Source organism: Mustela lutreola, chromosome 4, assembly GCF_030435805.1.
Source record: "Mustela lutreola isolate mMusLut2 chromosome 4, mMusLut2.pri, whole genome shotgun sequence".
Classification (NCBI taxonomy): Eukaryota; Metazoa; Chordata; class Mammalia; order Carnivora; family Mustelidae; genus Mustela; species Mustela lutreola.
Window position 1 is genome coordinate 125,598,212 of NC_081293.1, and position 20,810 is coordinate 125,619,021.

The 20,810-nt window shown below is 38.4% G+C and overlaps 1 protein-coding gene across 2 annotated transcripts in view; it reads left to right on the top strand.

The window, feature by feature from the left end:
- Nucleotides 1–20,810, top strand: part of GRM3 (glutamate metabotropic receptor 3) — a 222,522-nt gene that overhangs the window by 54,748 nt on the left and 146,964 nt on the right. The gene's annotated exons all lie outside the window — the stretch shown is intronic.

Here is a 20,810-nt window from a genome sequence, read left to right on the forward strand (position 1 = left end):
TAAGATTTGCCCGATTCTTAACAAAATATGGGTATTGACATCATCACCACAAGGAAATTTGTCAAAGATATATAAACTGTCTCAAATTAATAGATCCAAAATGGATTTCTTAAGTTCTCCCCCAAAATCTGCTCTTTCTCTACCACCACTTCCCAGTCACCCAGATGAAAAGCCCAGTTTCCTCTCTATCTCACAGCTCACACCCATTCATCAGCTTGTCTTGTCTCTAAGTTCACATCAGATGTACAACCCAATGTGTTGTCTTCCTACTTCCACCATTACAACCCACCCAGGCCATCATGCCATTCTAGTCGCCTAGTCCCCAGCACTCTCCTCAGCTGCTTCCTGCTTTGCTCCTGACAGCTTTCCCCTCAAATCTTCACTCTCTCCACTCAATGATGAGCTTTATTAGTGCATTAAAGCATATAATTTTCAAAAGGCTAAACTAATAATTCTCATAGCCAATGTAGCATAGATACCTATCGGAGATTTATAACCAATTAATGACAGGACCAGAAAGATTCTGAAGCTGGTCCACAGCTAATGGGAGAAAAATGGTATATGAGAAAGGCATACTGAAATCTGTTTTCTGATTTAGAGATGAATGTGTTAATGTCCTACAGCCAATGTAACCATAACTCTGGAGTTATCTTTTCCACCAGTCAGAAACCATTCACAGGTCTAAAAAAACCTAAAAATCTACAAGTTAGCATGTAATTTCACAGAATCTGGATCCTAAACAAAAGCGAAGAAAATGTCAAAGTTATGCTCCACTAGGGAATTCAATCATCCTTGACAGGGCCCCTTGGCGACTTTATAGCAATGAAAGCACACATGGTCATCCTTTGACCTTGTTTCCAAGTTTGTAGTATGTGTTCTCAAAAGTATAAATCAGGTTCCAACCCTCACTATTTTAAAAATTCTCCTCTTAGAATAAAATACCAATTTTCTCCAATGGACTCAAGAGTCGACATCACCAGCCCTGTCGCTACCTCTGTGACTGCATCTCTTTCTATTCTCCTCTTCGGCCACTATGAGCCTACCTCACTGATCTTGTAGTTGTTCACACATGCTTTCTTCCTTGCTTTTCTGCTCTTGCTTTTCTCTCTATTGTTCCTGCATGAAATTTATCAATGGCTTGAGCCTTCACATTATCAAGTCTCTGCTTCATTGATGCCTATGTATACAAACACACACACTCACAGGCACACCTGCCACATCTCTTTATCCATCCCTTTCTAGTATTTCCTCATAGAGCTTATCATGATATCATGTAACAATATTTCTTTATGGAACTATTAGTTTATGATCAATCTCTCAATCTCAGAATATTAAGGAATTTTTATTTTATTCTTCATGGCATTTCAGACACATGTAATGAGGCCTGGTATGTATTATGCACTCAATTTTTTTAGTAATGATTGAATATACATAGATACTAAATAGCATTGTCTCAAAAAAATTTTTAACACATTGTTTCTTGTTTTTTGTGAAAGACAAAAAAATAGCAATAAATACAGTAATTCCAGAAAGCAGTAGTAAAACAGATGTCAGCAATACTGGAAAGCTTTGCTCTTTGGAGATGGGGAGGGCACACTTGGTTAGGTCCCAGAGACGAAAGGGATCCATGCTGAAATGGCAGAAATCAAGGCAGCCCTCAGAAATTGGCAGTATGAGCAAATGCAAAACAGGTGAAACTCTTGTCATCAGACTGAACTATCTAGTAATCAATTAATAATGGCTCTCCTAGGGGTGTGGACATAGATTCAGGATAACTTGAGCAGTAGACCACTGCCATTCATTGAGAGCTTGTTCTATCTGAGACACTGTACCAGAGACCGTTTCTGTGTTACCTAACTGATTCATCATCAAAACCCTTCGAGGTGAGTCATCTAATACCTATTCTGAAATAAGGAGACCAAGGATCCAAGAAGTAAACGTTACATACAACTAGTAACTAGTAGAACCTGTGTTAGTCCATGCACTTCACACTGATCTTTGCTGCTCCCCACCACCTCCCCGAACATACACACAGGAGACAGGTGTTCATATAGGGACACTTGCACATGAAGAGGTCCACCTGTGGGTTGCAGAGACACAGACACATAGCTAGGATTCAGCAGAACTCAATGAAGCTGGGTGACTCAAAGAAGCAGGGCAGGATTATAGCTATTGAAGTCATCAGGGCCAGCTCTTAGAAAAATGACAAGACCGTATTCTAAATTCTAATGAGAAATAAGGGCTTCATCACAATGAAGGGAAGAGCTTACTAACAGAAACTGATGCATGCTCTTAGAGCAGGAACTTCTTGAGGTAACATGTAACTGCATTAGGAATTCCTGAAATTCAGGGCACCTCTGTGGCTCAGTCATTTAAGCTTCTGACTCTTGGTTTCCTCACAGGATTGGGGTAGGATCGCAGGGTCATAGGACGAAGTCCTATGTTGGGCTCCATGCTCACTCAGTGCAGAGTGTGCTTATCCCTCTCCCTCTGATCTTTCCTCCGAGAGTGCACATGCTCACTCGCTTGCTCTCTCTCTAATAAATAAATAAAATCTTTCAAAAAAAAAAAAAAAAGAAAAAAGAATTCCTGAAGTTCTTCACAACCCTGGGCAAACATCCTGATGTATCCCCTGTGGCATGATCCCATAGGTAGCAGACAGTCTCAGGAAAAAAGAGGCCCAGGAAGAGAGCTGGACTATTATTAAAAAAATCAATTCATTGCAGGAGTATTTTTTGAGCACTTACTCTTTACAGAATATCATACTGGACCTGGCAGTACCAAAAAATAAACACTATGTCCCCTGAGTCCTTTCACTACAGCTGAGCTTTGAACTTGAAGAACATGTCACTTAATAACTGCATAGCCTAATTTCAAGTCCTTGCACCGGAAATGAAAGATAAATCTCCCCTGCGCTACAACTACACTGTTTCATGTAGGTAGTTCTGTATTAAGTTCATAAATCACTTCCCCACTCTGAATTCCAGAGGTTTTCATTCACACTCAGTTATAGAAGACAACTGAATGATAATAAAAGTCATTAAACCAATAAGGATTGTGGAAGAGAGAAATTAATTCCTGACTTGGATTGACATCACTTATTTCCCTCATTTAAAAACATGCTGTTTTGTAAATAAGAATGGGATTTACCTCAAACAACAACTAACCAAGTAATTCAGGAATGAAGTACAAACTCATCCTTGAACATAAGTACTTCTGCATAAAACTCTGTTTTCCTAACAACCTCAAGAATCACAAGGAGAAACCAAAGTGAGCCTAGTTTTGGCCTTCTCTTATTGTTTAAAGAGAAAGAGAAAAGAAAAAAAATGACAACACATGAAATGAGGGAATTATGTAAAAAGTATTCAATACTGATGCGTGGTATGTTTATTTTCAAACATCTGATTTTAAGAAATGACTTTTTTTTTAAATTTGACTACAAAGTTAGGTAATTCTTCACGTTCTGCCATTTTCCCCAGGAAAACCACTAATTCCAAAAACAGTGCTTATTGTTCACTAAGCTGCATAATAGCTGGTCATCTGTGGACTGAGGGGAAATTAACTAGTGCCTTCACTTCCTCACATGTTATGTTTGTTCACAAGTGGCCCTCATGTTCATTCTTTTCAGAGCACTTGTGTTCAGTAATGAAGGAAGATCAAGAGTTCTCTTTCATGACTACAAAGTTAATTACTGCAATCAGAGAGCATTTGCAATTGTGGTTTGTACCAACACTTTTCAAATCCTTAAAAGTATTCATTCATTTGTTTGAATCCTGGACAAATCACCTAAGATATAGGAGTCCATACATGTGCTTCAATTAACCTTGCTGATTTATTTATCCATTTCCCTCCAACTCAAGTTCACTGAACTATAGACAATGAACTTAGTGGTGGATTAAAAATAGAGAAGTTGTCATGGGAAATGATCCATTTCCTTTCCCCTAAAAATAGATGAAAGATTCTGGAAAGGTGTTCATTATAAAAGAGAATATCTGATTTGATAGCTGCATGAGCAGATTTTGTTTCAATTCTAAAAATTAAAATTACATAAGCCCTGGAATTAAGATCTTTCCAGTTCGTTCAATTCTGAATGTATTTCTTATGTTTAATATGGTAATACCATCCTAAACTCTGAAAAGGGTACAAAGGACAGACAACATGAGACCCAGACCCTGTTCTCAAGTAGCACAGTCAATTTTTACAATTAAAAACAATGGAATCAAATATTCCTACTAGATAGAATTGTATTAAATATAAGAAAACTCTGAATTTACAGCCCAGCAAAATAAAAATGTTTTAGAGAAGGGTCTCAATCCAGGGCATGGGACAGAGACCTAGATACCAGCTTTGCTGCTACTAACCAGCATGCGTCACAAGTGGAGTTAGTCACTCAGTGAAGGGGACATATTCAAGGAGAGAAAACTGACCTTTTACATCATCTGTGACCTTGCTTCAAATCATGAATTATCATTTGCTATAATACAACAGCAAGTTTTTACAACAGAAACATGGGAGTAATAACACATATAATCTAGGTCATTTGCCAGCCTTCATAGGAGTTCAAAAGACAGTCCTCCTCTTAACTACACAGAACAGACTGGTGGCTGCCAGAGGGGAGGTGGGTAGGGGGATGGGAGAAATAGGTGAAGGGGATTAAAAGCACACATCATGATGAGCACTAACATATAGAATTGTCGAATCATTATATTGCACACCGGAAACTAATATAACAGTGTGGGTTAATTAGCCTTGAATTAAAAATAATCAAGTAGGGGTGGGAAAGAGGAGGCAGCAGGCTGACATGCTCAGTATTGATGTTTTGCACAACATCTGGCTAAAATTGTCTGACTTTGCAGCCTCAACTTCCCATGATTTTCTTCATCAACTCTCTACTTGACACAAGGTCATTTGTCTATTGTTCTATGAACATGCATTTAATTTTCCTGACTTTGTGCTTTTGTCTTGCAGTTTTTCCCCCTTAGAACACATTATTTTTCTCTTGATTTAGCATTTGGGCTAAATGCTGATTAAGGGCTGATTAACCTGATTAACGTCCATTTGCTTTCTTGTACCTTTACCAGCTAGACCCAACTGGTAGTCATCTGCATGTCTCCATACTTACAGTCTAGACTGTATTTCATGTACTTCTTGGATTTAGAGATTCTTTGCATTTTTTTTTTCTCAGCTCCTTCTGGTTTTCCTTTCTGCTTGTCTGCTCACTTCATTCTATTCAGTTACCGTCTACTCTTCTATCAACCCACCCACAACTATCTATTCCTGTGCCTGCTGTGTGCCTGTCAATATGTCGGGCACTGAACAAACTGAAGTCTTTATGAATACTTATTCACCTTTTCTTTAAATAGCAAGCTGGATATCTACGTGTCCTATTGGTAACTCAAAATACTTGAATTAAGCTTGAAAATCACTAACATTTTCCTTAGTTGAAATTAATTATTTTCATTGAAGTATGACAGACTCTATGGTAAAAATAGCATGATACTGATACAACCTGTGTTGTGAGAACATCTATTCCTATTTACATCCATTGATTTTAAAATTCAGTTAACTCTGAGCTTCCAAATATAAACTCTATTGGTAATAAGAGGTAAAGAGGAGGGGGAGACATTTCTCTTCTCCTGGAGCACACAATATCTGAGTCTAAGACAGGTGCCCTGAAGAGAAGCAGAGGGCCTTTGTTAAGTTGTAGAAAAACAACAGTGAAACTCTTCAGAGGAAAGTGATACCACCCAAAATGGATAAAGCTTTTCAAACTACAATTTCTTTGCCTAAAAAAATACCTATTTCCTTAACTTCTACTTATAAACAAATAGACCTGCTGGAATGGGACTTCACTGGGCTATCAGTCCAAGGTGATTAACTAATTCTTCCTACCAACACTTGTTGCTCTTTTGCCTCAAGTTACCTGGCCTTCTATTCCTTCTCTTGCACAAAATAACTCAGTTTATCTGAGTAATCTCCAGCCCGAACTCCCTCCATCCACCACAATGTCCACATCGTAATCCCCAGAACCTATGAATGTTACTATATATAGCCAAAGGTACCTTGCAGATGTGATTAAATTAAGACTCTGTAATAGAGCGATTATCCTTTATTTTCCAAGTGTGTCCAATGCAATTCCAGGGGTCCTATAAGATAGACTCAGGAAAGCCAGAGGGAAGAGAAAATAATTGAGCAATTCCAACAGAGATTGAAGTGATACAGCCATAAACCAGGGAATGTCAGACGCCTCCAGGAACTAGAAGAAATAAGCAATGTTTTTTTTTTTTTCCCTAGGGCTTCCAGAAAGGAACACAGCAACACCTGGATTTTAGCCCCATGATGCTCATTTCACACTTCTGACAGTACTGTGTCCAGTTGTAAGGCACCAAATTCGTAGTCATCTGTCTTAACAGCAAAAGAAAACCAATACAGTATCAATGTATGTCTCTGCTGTTGGCAGCTCATCTGATTTATAAAACTGAACTGCATCCTTGCTTTGGGCCCTTATATATTAACAATGGTGAAAACTACTACAACCACAATTGTCATTTCGATAGCTCCTGACCTGGGCCAGGCAGTGAATTACACAATTTGCTCACACTATGTTATGAGGGAAGCTTTGATGAAACCCATTTTACAGATAAGGAAACTAAGATCAGGATTCCAGCCCAAGACTACATGATGCCAAAGCCCATTATCTTAACCACCGTGCTATTCTGGATCTTTTGCCTCTATCCCATATTCTCACCCTTACTCTTAGGTCTCCATGCCAGGGGGAAATCAAGGAAGGAAAAAAAAAAAATCCTGTTTCTTTCATTTCTTTCAAAGGAGGTTTTTAAAGAATGAGGCCTTGTTCTATACTCATCTGTAAACAAATATTCTTAAGGAAATCTATACAGAGAGAAAGAAATGGAGAAAAAAAATGGATAGGAAGGAAGGGGACAGGAAACTATTAAACCTGTATATCCAAACAAATGTAACTGTCTGCTTACCTACAAGGCATGTGAAAGTTGAAAACATCTTGAATAGGTCAAGATTAGTAAGGACCTTCACAGCGTAGGAGTAAGCCTTAAAAAATCCAAAGTTAAAGACACAGTTTGTAGGCAAAATCAAGAGAAAGACCAGCTTGATTCAAACAGCAAATATGAATTAGCAAAGAACAGAAAGAATTTATGTAACTAAGTACAGGTCAGTTCTCAGAGTAGCTTAACTACCAGGAGATGAGAGCTGAGCTATCAGAAGATGGAAAGTCCTTCTTCACTCTTGAGATGAGGCTGAGGAAATGAGAGAAGGTTCTTTTTTAACTTGTGTTTTTTTTCCATACAATCAATCATTCTTAAAGTTTAAGTTCCAAATTCATCTTAAAAGGAAGATAACTTAAGACACATTTACTAATTCAGTAACTATTACTGATTTGTATTTTAAAGTCACAAGTTAGAGGTAATAAATATTACTTAAATTTGAAAGAATTTCCCTGCTAAAAACTTAAAATCTCTTGGTAAGCTCACTTTCACAGACTATACACAGTGTATTACACGGTGCTCACACCTCTCAAAAAGGGAATACGTCCATCTACAGAATTACGAAGGTCTTCTCAAACACACACCAGTTCTCTCTCTCTGGTTTAGGAAATGTCTGGGGACAGAAAAGCAGGACAACTGATTCAAACTCTGTTCATGACTGTAGCTATCTATGTCTCTCATTAATTCTCATATTACTACAGGATAATGTTAATACCTCCATTTTATAGATGTGGAGTCCAAGGCTCAGAGGATTCCAATAACCTGATAAGTTTTACAGATATTAAATAAAGAACTAAGTCTGAGCTAAGAATGCATCCATTCCATGGCAGAGAATTAAACTGAAACACACATCTTAACTATAACATCCTGTTCTCTACCCATTTCTTATAACAGCAAACATTTTCATAATTTGAAGAACCAACTGAACTAGGGACACCAAGGTTTCGATGGCCCCTCCTCTGTGAACCAAGTATTAACACATTTCTATGACTAAGACCTGTTGGGCCTACACCACTATCTACTGTTAACTGTTTGAGACCAAAGAATCTCTCAAATCACCGTTTCAGAGAAATTTTAGAAGTCCTCTCCGCTTCCACAACTCTGTTATCGGGCATGGAAGCTCCTTGCCTGAAACTTAATTTTCTTAAAAATTTTATACTTAAAACCCTAAAAGCACAAAGGTCCATTTTTCAAGTACAGTTTTCTATTCAAAAGCCGACCAAGATGGCAAATGCCAGCTGAAATGTAATTTTAACACTTGATTCAGACAGAGAACAAGACTGGATACCCATGTGAACCCAAAAAGCCTTTGGGAACCCTTCCGAAGTACGGACAGAGTGGCCGTATTTACAGCTTCCTGGTCTCCCGAGTGTTGGTAAGATAGTTTCATGTCACATTCTGTCCTGTCTTCCTTGCTAAACTGCATCTTCATTTGAGGCTCAGAGAAGTCAGCCCCTACAAAGCTTAAGTTTCCTTACTGGGAAGTGGCTCAGTTACACCAATGTGTTGGAGCCATTACCCAGAGAGGGGGCACCAATGAATTCTTTACAAGGCTTAGAAGATCTTAAGTCACACAGAGAAAAAACAGATTTTTTTCAAGCCAAAAGTGAACTACTGGGGCACCTGGGTGGCTCAGGTGGTTTGGTGTCTGCCTTCGGCTTGGGTCATGAGCTCGGTGTCCTGGGATCGAGCCCCACGTCGGGCTCCCTGCTCAGCAGGGAGTCTGCTTCTCCCTCTCTCTGCCTGCCTCTCTGCCTGCTGGTGATCACTCTGTGTGACATAAATAAATAAAATCTTAAAAAGTGAACGTTTAACCATAAAAAAAGAAATATTGGGGCACCTGGGTGGCTCAGTGGGTTAAGCCTCTGCCTTCAGCCTAGGTCATGATCCCAGGGTCCTGGGATCGAGCCCCGAGTCAGGCTCTCTGCTCAGCAGGGAGCCTGCTTCCCTTCCTCTCTCTCTGCCTGCCTCTCTGCCTACTTGTGATATGTCTGTCAAATAAATAAATAAAATCTTTAAAAAAAAAAAAAAAGAAAAGAAATACTGAGGAAAAGCTATTAGACCACTTTAGCAAAGTGACCCTTCCACTATGACCTGCTTATTAACGAGAAACTACGATTCAGAAAGAGAAAATTCACTTAAATCACATCAGCTACCTTAGTAGAATAAATGGAATTTTCTCTTTGTTCACTTAATTAGTGGAGACTGAAACCTACCAGCTTACCCAGGATAATTAGATACAATACCTATTCATCTTAAATCTTCAGTTATCTCCCTATATGTAGGTATGATAGGTCCAGCATGAACCTGACTTAGGATGGTTCACGGCCCATGTAATTTAATGGTTTAGTAACTACTACTCTTAATAGATATTCCTAAAACACTGTCTCTCTTGTTAACATCCCTGTGTCTCCCACTGAATGAAAGCATGTTGACAGGAGCCATCCAATGTAATATTAGTGATGTGAAGCAAACAGGTTTTTTGTTTTTTTTTAAAAAAGCAGAGAGTACCTACCGGTGGTATTACAAGAAACTTTTTTTCTTTTTATTATCCCATTTTCCAAAATTTGAACATACCTTACTTATTAGAAAAAAGTTATTTTTTAACATGAATGTCAATTATTTATTCTATCCCTTGCTGAAATAGAAAGCCAACAGATTTCAGTATGAGGTCTAGTTCAGCCAAATTTTAATGAAATGGAGGAATTTGGCCAAGGGAACATTTTCTCATGACAGAGAAAAATTTCTGTCATGAGATAGGAGAACTGACATTTCCAACAAGTAAGTGGCAAGGAGGAAGGGGGAAATCACACTTATTAATGCCATTACAGCATGGAGGTGGGACAAGTTTGACCTGATTCAATGTTAATTTTCAAGAGACCTCAAGGAACATCTACTGTGCCAAGATCTCCAGTTGATGGGTGGTTAGGAGAGCAGCATTTGCAGAATGCCCTTCATGTACATGGTCAGTTTACCATAGTTCAGAGGCCAACAACGATCCCACAGATTTTTGACACACTGAGAGCAGTTCATCTCTAAGTGGGATTTCTTTAACCAAGCTTATGAAACTGAGGCACAGAAGTCAGAATGTCAGTTTATTAATTTGTAAGAAGAATCAATGGTATTAGAGACAGGAGTACCTGAGTACCTAATTCTGCATAACTAGCCCAAGGGCTGCTTTTAGACAGACCTCATCAAGCAGCCCATTCACAATCACAAAATAATTTGAGTGGGATGAAATCAAAACTAAGAGAGTTAGTTAAAACTAAAGGAATTTATAAAAGCAACTTTCCAACTGCTCGGCAGAATCTCTTCATAATCCCACCGAAGGTTAGTGTCAGAGATTGCTGTTCTGATCTTTAATTGTCAAGTGAAGCTAGAGCCTATAATCTTATTTTCACATTCTCAGGGAAGTTGCATGTCAGTCCCCGAATACTAACCACAACTTCAATTTTTCACTCTAATTTGTGCCCTGTTTTAATTAACAACCATGAAGCTGCCTTAGAAAGTGTTTTCTACCTTGCTTGGCCTGAGCAAAAATTGCCTCACACCATTTAGTGAAGCCAGACAGTTATTTTATTTATGTCCCAATATCCTGACACTGAATGCAATTAAGGAAGCTACAAAGTAGAGAGCAACATAAGCATTTGCTTGAGGTTGTCCAGAGAACCCTGGACATCTCTAGAATAATACAACATGACTGGGGTCACTCCAAAGAAATTGTTTCTGCTGTCATATGTCTTTCTTAGCAGCTGGACAAAAATAAACGCTAATATTCTGGGCTACACAGATTCAAAAGCATTCAACTTTGGTTAAGAACGTCAGTGTTATTAACTATCCTTTACTAATTTGGAACAGGATTTCAACTTGAGGTAAATAGAAGTTATCAGAAAGTGTAACAGAACTACACTTAAATTTAAATATTCTATACTTCTGAATTTTGGTAATCCCAGACACAAGCCAAATTAGCAAGGTTTTACCCCTATTCCAAACAATAATTGAAGTCCTTACCCAGAACTGAACCGGGAAACAGGTTTTCAGTAATATGTTTTCATCAAGAGAAACTCACCACCAAGTAGGAAATTAAATACAATCAGAGCAAGATGGACAATGTCCAATTCAAACTCATCTTATTATATTCTTATTATTTCCATGTCATACATGGTAACTATTAACTAGAATATCATAATCACCAGCACAACAATGTGCTAATCTACTGAGTAAAAGAAATGTTGAGATGTGATTTGCAAAAATGACTTTAAAGGCCTTGAACACAAAATCCAGAGATTAAAATTAAAGAATAATTCTTTTATATAAAATAAGATGAATCCAATGGATCAAGTTACTAACAAAAAAGTTGAAGAAATCTCTTTTCTGGAGGCCCTAAACCTTGACACAATTTAGGTGCAATTTTATTACATACTATCACTAAGACAGTTTATCATCTATGTCTTCTGTTTCCTTTGTTTTTATTTTACTTTTGTTAAAGATTTATTTGTTTGAGAGAGAGAGCACGAGTGCACATAAGAGGAGGGAGGGACAGAAGGGGAAGAGAGAAAATCTCCTGCAGACTCCCCACTGAGCAAAGAGCCCTACCCAGGGCTCAGTCCCACAACCCTGAGATCATGACTGGAGCTAAATTCAAGACAGATGCTTAATTGACAGAGCCACTGAGGCATTCCATTCCTTTGTTTTTAAATTAACTCATTTTCAATCATTCATAGCTTGCCCAATTACTTTGTTATTGCATTGTCTGCTAATTCCAATTTATTCAAACTGAGAAAAAATCCAACTGTAACTGCTCCAATTTATTCACTGATCTTCAAATTTTGGACTCCCCCCGCCCAAAAAAACACCCCAATACCTCTTACAATAAGCAAAAATGTATACATCTGTGAGGTTATACAATTTCCAAGAGAGACTATTTTGAGGGTTCCTTGCCTAAAGCTTTGTCTACTGTTAGCTTTCTAAATTAAAAAGAACGTTGCATTTTACACACAACTGACACTAACTCCTATTTGCACAGGCCTTCCTATACCTATGCTGGTCACCTTGGACCTTCACAGCAATGCTGTGAGGTAAGCACAATGGAATCAAATCTCACTTCATTATACTAATGAGGACAATGAAGAGCAGAGAGTCAGGGCCTTGTCTGAGATCACAAAGCTGGGAAATACTTGATAGATCTACACCTAGGTCTTCCAGAAAAGCCCTTCTTACAGTCCTTACTCTACTAAAATAGAAAATCATTAGCCTACTTGAGACAAGTAAGTGTGAGGCCAATATAACAACAGAAAAGTAAAAGCCAAATTCCTAAATTATCTGTGAAACTGTCTCAGTCCTGTGCTTCTCTCCTTGGCTGGGACATTGATAGCACCAAGGATCCTAAGGGTTGATCAAACTGGCTGGCTAGGCCTGCATTGTTCATCTTCCACTGCATCCTGTGATGTACACTCTTCTGGGGACAGAGTGCATTGTACCAAAGTGGATAAAAACTGTTATTAAGTTAGGTTTTGAAAAATAGCTGCCTATCCCTGATAGATGCCTCCAAAAATCGAGTTTTCCATTTCTATTTGGAAATAATACACATTTCCAATAGAAATGTAGAAGACACCAGGTTATCACATTTTTAAGAAACTAAGACTCTAAAATAAAGTGCTTCATGTTGTAGGATCCATATCCTATATCTTTATTCTGCTAAAGATCAGAACCATGAACTCAAGTTCAGCTTTAGACTCCCTGAGGAATTCAATTACCATTCTCCTTTTGTTGTTATTCTTCACAAAATTCAACCCTCTTAACACTGTAAAATGAAAAGACCAGACAAGAGTAAACAGAATGTTCTCCATCTTTATCTTACCTACTTTGTTTCTTTCCTTTTTTTTCTTTTTTTTTTAAAAAAACATAGCATTTTGGCTCTAGCAAACACTTGGGTATCTGATAGTTCTAGCACCTGAACACACTTTCCTAAACAAATAGACCTAATGCAACGCCAGATTGAACAGCGAGCCTATGTGTCAGAAAGTAGCTAACAGTTGAGACATCAGTTACTTCTGAGGAGGAAAAAAATGAAACAGAACAAACATAAAACAGCACAAATCTCCTAGGAGATGATTTCCCACAAACTGTATAAATGGAACAAATAATCCAGAGATGAACTTTTGCTGTTCTATTTTGGGGATCCATCATAATGATTACCTATGGTTTTTTTCTCACTGAAAATCCTGACAATGAGACAAAATACAGTTTCCATTTTTTCCAACATAATGTCTTGTGATATTTCAGGAATTTGAGCTTTCCTGATGTTCATGATTTTGTAGAACTCAATTAGTTTTTGTATTCATCAAATCAAACTTAATGTCAAAGCATAAACCTTCAGATCATTCCCGAAACTCCACCTAGAGGCAGGCTTTTGTTTGTTTAGAATCTCTTCATTATATCCCACTCGCCACTCTCTCTCCCTACTCCACTCCCTCAGAGAGATGCAATAAAATGCCCTGAATTAAGCTGCCATGTCAAAGTTCCATTAAACTTCCACTTATTCTGAGGACCTTCTCAGAGAGAACACTCTTGAAATTCCATCTCAGATAATGGAGCAGAGAGACAGAGCAGACAGGAGAGAGGAAATGTGAGTAAGTGTCCTGGAAGAGTAGCTTGCACCTGAAACAAGGAAGAAGGTATCAGTGTCAAAGACCTTGGTGCAAAATCCATATGGATGTGTAACCAGGAAAGGTCCAGCCACTGGGGAAATTCAGGTTGAAGCAGCTAGCTCTAATTTGATCAGCTTGGTTCAACTCAGCCTACAAAGATGATTGCCAAATGCCTCGCCTTTTCACCTGCCTCTTACCAAGTTTCAGATGTCCTCTCACATATGAGCTGTTTGAGTCGTCTTACCTCAAACTGTAGCCTTCTCTTGGAATAGGTAGCCACCTACTCCTTCAAGAGAAAAGAGTGCTTTTAGGAAAGACCCATTTAAGAAGGGCAAGGCCTTCTGCCTTCTTCCCATCTTTGCTACAAAAAATAATATACCTGTTAGGCTTATCTAATGCCCTGTCTTATACTGCAACTGCTAAAAGAGGGAAATTTTCACTTCGTTCTCTAGGAATGTACATTTATTGATTCATCCCAATTTATCTTTGATTAAACTTTGACTCAGCCAAGTGGAATGACTCATCAGGAAACACATGAAAAGTTGATGGCAGAGTCAGAAAATCATAGTTCCATTTAATGTGTTCCACTGAAATACATGACTGCATTGTCATACCAATAACTGAAGTAGAAAATCAAACAGCAGAATGTGTTTATACCTTTTTAAAAGGGGTTTTCAAAATTTTCTAGTATTAACCTACCCTAAAGGACACAAGGCATGTATGTTCTAAGACTTCTAAAATAAACCAAAGATTTGAGACTTGTGTAAAATGTGCACACAACCCCTACCAAAAAACACTAAAGTTGATGTGATTTACCTCTATGTATATACTTGTTTAATCCCATTATAATCTCCCTCCCTGTTGATTTTAAACTATCTAACTCTGACTAGGTAATGATTCCCAAATTATGTATTCCCTCAGCCTCTCAGTTCTGACCCTGCTCAGACTCTGCACAATAGCCCCCCCTTCAAAAATACAACCAAGATTATTCATACCGCCTATTAGTAAAAAGTATGAGTACTTTTCTCATTTCTTCATGGGTTTTAAGAAGATAGTTTCAAACTACATATCTTTTTTGTAGATGTAAGTAAGAAAAAGGGAATAAATTATTCTAAATTTTGATTAGGTCTTTGAGTTGACTAAGTTTTATTATAATTAATTTCTAAGAATACATTTATAATCATCAATGATATCAACACTGATATTGTTCTATTATCACCTGAATAATCCTTTAAAAATTCAGAACATAATATTGGGTCACAAAAAGAAATCATCCTTTCAGATGTGTTTTTACACTGAACCACAACACATTTAATTTCTTCCTTTGTAACTCCAAATATAGATGGCAAACTCTAAATACTCTTTACAAACATGCCAAAAGGAAGCATCAAACATTTGGAAGTTTGCAATACAAAAATGCAAAGAACGGTGACTTACTCAACTTTAAGCAGATCCATATTAATTTCAAGAATTTTACACCGAAAGGATTCTGATTGCTACAGCTCTTACCATGAATAAATTTTGCTCCTGAAAACTGGTAATTAATTCTTACACCTTGGAAGACTGAAAAGCCTAGACTTCTGAATACATTTACATGGAAATTAACATTCTTTTCTCCTGTTTCTTTGAAATTTCTTTAGAGATTATCTTTCCTCATTCAGTTCAGACTGTATCAAACATCCATTAATATAGTTCCCTTTTCTTTATATTCTCAAAGGCTTGGGGTATAGAGAAAACTCTAGTGTCCCAAAGTCTGTAAATTAAGGACAAGCCAAACAATGTTAACTATGAATCAATTCCTTTAATCTTCAGAATAATGTTGATTAGATTGTTAGGCTAACCTGACATAGGCATCTATTTCCTGATCATGCATATTTGCCCCCTCCATGGATGCAACCATTTTTCTGAAATCAAAAAGAGATTTAATAAAGGAGGTTTTGTATAACACGGATTATATTTTGGTATGAATATGAAATCTGTTAGGCATTGCTAAAATATCATTGATTGTTATACAACTTTCCAGTGAGATATTCCCAGCAACTGCTCTCTTCATTCCTACCTTTTCCCTTCTTTTGTAAAATTGCCTTGCCTCTTCCTTTCAATGTCATTTATTTTTCAATCTTTGGACCATTTATTTCCCCATTAAAGTAAAACACAAGGAATGGCTTTCATTGCATCTCAAAGAAGTGAAATGCTGCTTGACTGGCACCAACATATAGGTTCCCTCATTGGTGAACTCAGAGAGTCATCTCCATTTCCCATCTTTGAGACAGATTCTTCACAGTGGAGAAGTGATTTGAAAATCTAAAGGTCATTTTGTTCCAAGAGAAAGATAAGGCTGAACTGGCAGCATAGTCCCAGTCATCTATACACCAAGCTGTATGCAAGGAGACAAAGGTCTTCAAGTTTAAGAAACAAAAACAAAAACAACAAAAAAAAGAATAAAAACTTAAAAACAACAACACCACCATATTGATCCTTTTGCATATACTTAGACCATCAAATCTGGCAATAAAAGAAACACCAGAGTCTTTCCCTTGGTTTGCAATGTATCATTTTGAGAAGTACTTGTTGGGACAAAATGTTGATAACAAAAGAAAAAGAGGAAAAAATGAAGTAAGTAGAAATTAGTTTGTCAAATTATTGTGTCAATTTTTATTCCCGAGGGTCCCTAATCATCTTGGACTGCCATGCATACATACAAGACATAAATGTTATCTGATAAATCTCATCTCTCTTTGGAAAAACCTGTCTCTAAACCATGACATTTTAATACTATTTTTAAAGATCACAACGCAAGATTATGCTGGTGAAGTTTATTAAAATGTAAAATTGGAAGGGAAGTCTACCAAAGACTAAAGCAAACATACAAGTGGCAAAGTACCATCAATACTGCATTGGACTTCAGCCAATCTGAAGGTAATCTACTTCAGATGATAAAACTTACCCTTTTTTCATATTCAGAACCATGGACTATTTCAACAAAATTTTATACATTCCTCATCTTAAAGATAAAATAAAAATTAGTGATAAAAATAATTTATAATGAATTCACTGAGCTGTTAGACCATTTTTAATTCTAATGTTTTTACATTTTGGAAAATTCTTTTATCCCTCAAGTGAAGACACAATATATTGCTAGAATATTCCTCAAGTTTAAAGTCAACAGAGCTCCTCCTTCTTCATAATTCATTGTTATCTCTATCAACAAAATTCTATCTAGAATTTCTAAGTCAGGTATTTAGCAGTTAAATGAGGGAGAAATTAGACATTACTCTAGACCTCCACGAGTATGCTCTTAAACTAGTAACATTGACCATAGATCAATATTGACAATATGGGCTAACTTTTAAAATTATCTTCTCAAGTTATCTAATAATAGCAGTATTAAAAGAAAGCCATTTTGTAAATCACAATTTTGCCACCTTAGCAAAACAAGTCTTTTCATTACTTTGTATTCCCTTCCAGGGATTTGTCCATATGGCTGAATATTTTTACCTAGAAGTTGTCATACAATTTTGCACTCAGATTTTTTTCATTGAACATTGTAACATTGAACATATCTTTGCTGCTTTCTAAAATGTTCTTTGAGGAAATACATTTCCCTAGAAGACAGAATTAGAGCTATAACAGTGATTTAGGAGATTAAAATCAGACACTGAAAAGAATTTCGCTTTAGCAAGAGTAGCTAAATACAGAAATCATTTCTTAGTGAGTTTTTATAAATACATTTTTCTGGAAGGTCCTTGAACATATGACACAAGTTCCATGTCTTGAGTTCCCCAGAGCAACACTGATTAGGATTTTGTTCTATTATCCTCCCCCCTCATTGCCATATCTCCTCCTCCTCTTCTTCCTCCTCTTCCTACCTCTTGCCCTTTGATACACTCAATCCTGTCTAATTTTCTTAATTTATCTTGATTTTATTCACTGTTTTTTAGGAAATTGTCTTGGATCCAAGTATTCCCTCAGTGACATGCCATGTGAACATGGGCAACTGGTTTTACCTCTCAAGTCTTAGTATCGGGCTCTAGAAAATGAAGGTAATACTAATACCTCCTCACAAAATTGCTGGGATAAATTAAGGAGGGGGTTCCATGAGAGGCAGTGTCTATTGTGATTAAGAGCACAGATGCTAGAGCTATTCTGCTTGGATTCAGAATTTTGTTCTACTCTTAGCTGTGGGATCTTGGCCAGGCCATCTAACCAACATTCTGCCTCAGCCTTCTCATCGATTCAATGGGGAGCATAACAATAATGGCAAACATGTAATCCTACCTGGGTTATTGTGAGGAACAAAGGAGTAAAACAGGTAAAGCAGCTTGGAACTGTGGCTGACCCATGCCAGTATTACGTATATTTTCATTATGATTACCTGAAATGCTTAACATGCTATTAAGATAACTAAGCAGTCAGTAAGTGGTAGCTAGAAATAATTATTTTCTAGTACTCAAGCAGAGTACTTTCATATTCTCTGGTAATCTAGATTTATTTTCATTTACTAAACCTAAGGGATATGAACCTAGCTTATTTAATCAACACTTATGTAATATTCACCAAGAGCCAGGCACTGTTGCGAGCACTTTACAAATGTCAGCTCATTTAATTTTCACAGGAACCCCCTGAAATAGGTACTATATCGCTTTTTTCTACTTTACCAATGAGAAGAGTGTAGTACATAGAGGTTATATAATCAGCTCACTGTCACCAAGAGACTCCACGTTAATGAATCTAATCCAGTGCAGAGAGCTGTTAAAACTGAGATTCTCACCCAGGCTCTCTGGCTTTAGAGCCTATGCCCTTAACCATGGCACTTTGTGGCTACCAAGAAAGGAAAACATTCTACCCACAGGCCCTTTTCTCATGCAATTCCCTGGGCCACATGCCAAGTACCATAAGTTCCATCTTGACACTTGAAGATCTATGGGAACAAGGTCTGTAAACATTCAGGCTCCATGCCCAGTTCCTCTCCAGCTTGTAGCACCAATCTCGTCAAGCCCACACCCTGCAGTGGCCACACACAGAAGCCTAACAGTTCAGGATATGTCTGGGAAATTCCAAAAACAGTAGGCAGATGAGAAGCAGTGGGGAGTTTTATACATGAATGTCTTCACACAAGAATCTAAATGCTGATGGAGGGCATGTTGCCCTCCATTGAGGAGAGACCAGCTCCTGCTGGCAGGAAGCTCAGCGTTGACAATCACCACTGAAAATGAGGCGGAAAGCTTTGCCAGCTGGGGACAGACATCTGGCAGAGGATTAGAGGGACAGCACACCAACTAATCCAACCCAGAGCTGGATTTAAACACATTTCCCCTCGGTACTAAGCAAGAGCTTGTCCAGTCCACTACTGGAAGAATAGAGCTAAAGAAATTCACCCAGAATCAAATCAGTTTCAAGATAATGAGGGCATAACTCCTAATTACGTATCATTAAGGAGATCTCCTGACATGAACATAACAGAAACTGTACAGAATCTAGTCTGAGCATACCTTCAGAGATTAAAATTCTGATCATCTTAGTTTAAGGCTTTATCTCCATATAAGCCAAGTGTAGCAGAGTACACTGACAATTAACTAAGTAACTCAAAGGGTGCTCATGCTTTTTCTTTCCCTCCCTCTCTGTACCACACACATGCACATACACACCCTACCATGGGAGAAAGTATCTTAATTTTTAGCTTTAAAAAAAAAATTAAGAGGTTATTATGATTCAGTTGTTGAAGCCCCCAGCCAGCAGTTACCCAGCAGGAGAGACTGAGCAGCCACCAACTGGGAACCGCTGTCCGTGAACTTATCCCGGGATCCCAACCCCTCCAGTCGGTCAAGGATGGACCATCCCCTCTGCACCCACCCCTCCCGCCTCCCTCTCAGATGTCTTATGCCAGCGGGGGCACCAGTGTGGAATACCTTGGGGTCCCCCCCACCCTACCCCACAGAACCTTCAAACCCAGTGGGCCCAGACTAGGCTGCCAAGGACCATGGAGAGAGAGACTACTGCCCTATAATTCCACACTGTTGTAGAAACCGAGGCCCTGTAAATTTGCACCCAGATGTAGCACCTGGTGACCTGAGCTGAGTGGAAGGGGAGAACTCAAAACAGACTCACTCAGCCCACCCAGGCCTCCTGCATGGAAACAGACGAGGACCAGCCAGTGTTACCTGGACTCTCCCAGTGGCCTCCACACCTGGACTGGTATGACTCTGGCAAGAGAAACAGAAGCCTAGGGGTACCCAGCCTGGGACCAGGGGAGCCTACCTCCTCCCTGCAACTGTTTCAACAACTGAATCATAATCTAAATGATATAGTCAAGGTCCACCTTCCATTTATAGTCAAAGCCACTCCATGCTTCAATTTCCCATGGGCTGTGGTTAGAGTACATACGAGTGGCAATGAGGCTTGAGGGTGGCAATGCATTCACAGTTCCTAACCCTGGGTCCTAGTCCTCACTGTCTCTGACATTCTGAAGGTTCTCAGCCACTCCAATTCTTTGCCTTCCTTCCAGTCCTTGTAACTACAGGAGCCTCTCAAACCCCCTAAGCCAGCCATACTACACTGCAGCTCACCTCAGACACATGCAGTATTATCAGAACCCACTTCTTCATTATTGCCCTCAGACCATCCAAAAACTGATTGCATGAAATACTACTTTTGGGCCTCAGTCTGATTTTCACCCTCAGTGTGATTTTCACTCTCCATTGTCCTATTTGCTTGTCAGCTTCACATGGCCATTTAATTTCAGCATCTCAGCCTCAAGTGAGAAATACCCCTTCCACCAGCCCCAGCCCAGAGGAATCATCACTGGGAGCCAAACAAAGTCACCTTTCTGCCCATTCCCCACCAAAGGAAGACACCTCAGATTGTAATCACCTCAAACTTGCTTATTAGGCAAGTCTTCCAATGTCCTAGGGGGTCACTTTAGACCTTGAAATGACATTTTATCAGTTGATACCAAAGTAAAATCAATTGTATACACCTAAAAATGCTGAGAATTTTAAAATTAGGACACATACTGAGTTTTACCATAAATGTCTATAAGTGATATATTCATGTCAGAAAGGATATTCTAAGACTTGATGGAGAAGAGGAGACAAGAGTAGGAGGAAAACACACAAGAAGTATGAATTGTCTTTGCATG